General features: G+C 41.1%; 1 pseudogene; it reads right to left on the reverse strand.

The window, feature by feature from the left end:
* Positions 1–239: 239 nt before the first annotated feature.
* LOC112935414 (rRNA-processing protein FCF1 homolog) lies at positions 240–1650 on the reverse strand (annotated as a pseudogene).
* Between the last annotated feature and the right edge of the window lie 342 nt (positions 1651–1992).

Here is a 1992-nt window from a genome sequence, read left to right on the forward strand (position 1 = left end):
ATAATAGATTCATAGTTTTTATTTTTTTGAGCAATCATCTGATTTATAAAAAGATGCAACAATACTTAAAATGATATAAAATACTGATTTCAAAACATCAAAAAATGAGTATATTTAACCATACTCAGCTCATAACAGAGCATATGGGTAAGAAGAATAATTCATACTATAGCATATTGTTAATATGAACTGGCAACAGAAAAAGTTGGTATAAGAAGGCAGGAAAACTCTTTTAAGAATTAGAATCGAGGGGCTCCATAATCATCTGGCATCCGCTCATTGTTGTACCTATGGTTAGAAATGTACATGATGGGAACTCCGGGGATCTTCTGGATCCTTTGTTAAGGTCCAGGTCAACTGTGGCCACGATGTAACATTTGTGCTGAGTTACTCTGTACTAAGCAGTCATCTGCATAGGTTCCTTTGTGTGCGTGGCAATCCTTCAAATCTTGGATCCATGGCCAACACGCACATAAGAAAATGCTGTGCATCACTTGCCATCAGGGAAATACAAATCAAAACCACAATGAGATCGCACCTCACACCAGTGAGAACGGGGAAAATTAACAAAGCAGGAAACCACAAATGTTGGAGAGGATGCGGAGAAAAGAGAACCCTCTTACACTGTTGGTGGGAATGTGAACTGGTGCAGCCACTCTGGAAAACTGTGTGGAGGTTCCTCAAAGAGTTAAAAATAGACCTGCCCTACGACCCAGCAATTGCACTGCTGGGGATTTACCCCAAAGATGCAGATGCAATGAAACGCCAGGACACCTGCACCCCGATGTTTATAGCAGCAATGTCCACAATAGCCAAACTGTGGAAGGAGCCTCGGTGTCCATCGAAAGATGAATGGATAAAGAAGATGTGGTCTCTGTACACAATGGAATATTACTCAGCCATTAGAAATGACAAATACCCACCATTTGCTTCAACGTGGATGGAACTGGAGGGTATTATGCTGAGTGAAATGAGTCAATCGGAGAAGGACAAACATTATATGTTCTCATTCATTTGGGGAATATAAATAATAGTGAAAGGGAATATAAGGGAAGGGAGAAGAAATGTGTGGGAAATACCAGAAAGGGAGACAGAACATGAAGACTCCTAACTCTGGGAAACGAACTAGGGGTGGTGGAAGGGGAGGAGGGCGGGGGGTGGGGGTGACTGGGTGACAGGCAGTGAGGGGGGCACTTGACGGGATGAGCACTGGGTGTTATTCTGTATGTTGGCAAATTGAACACCAATAAAAAATAAATTTATTATTAAAAAAAAATCTTGGATCCTTGGCAATCCTTAAAGCCGCTCGATAATTTTGCCCCCATTTCTCAATTTCAGCCATCACACAGTCAGTTATACAAGGGATACACCAAGTTTGGCTTTAATGGAAAAGTTGATAAAGTTAATATCAACCAGGATGTGGTAAGGTGGGCCCAGCTGTGTGTAATATTGGAAGAATAAGCAGGAAGGATGTTGGGGGACTTCTCTTTCCTTGAGTGCCCCGGGATCTTTCTTTTCTTTCTTTTTAGGTTTTCATCTATCCTTCTCTTTAAGCCTCTGATCTCGGAGACTAGGCATTCGCTTCATGGTCACATACTTTCTTGCTTTCTTTTGCTCCCCCATGTTCACGCCGCACTCTTGTTTCTTCCGGAATCAGATTCATAGCTTTTAATTCATGGTTTAAGAATGTAAATCATTTTATTATGTGGGTTTTAAGAGCATCTCATGAATGTACTCCAGGGCTTCTAGTCTCACTGCTGAGACCTTCTACTAAGTAGGGCAAATAATTTTTCCAATTAACTCATTTATTACAAGCTAAATTCTCATTAATTTTTAGAATTGAATTGGGAGGGCCAAATGTGGTTCTTTACTATTGATTCAAAGCATAAGGTAACTGCTTAGCTTGGTAAGTAGTTCAGGTTTTGTCAGTCACAGGGGCACCTGGGTGGCTCAGTCAGTTAAGTGTCCGACTCTTGATTTCAGCTCAGGTCA

Source organism: Vulpes vulpes, chromosome 7, assembly GCF_048418805.1.
Source record: "Vulpes vulpes isolate BD-2025 chromosome 7, VulVul3, whole genome shotgun sequence".
In the NCBI taxonomy this organism is placed as follows: domain Eukaryota; kingdom Metazoa; phylum Chordata; class Mammalia; order Carnivora; family Canidae; genus Vulpes; species Vulpes vulpes.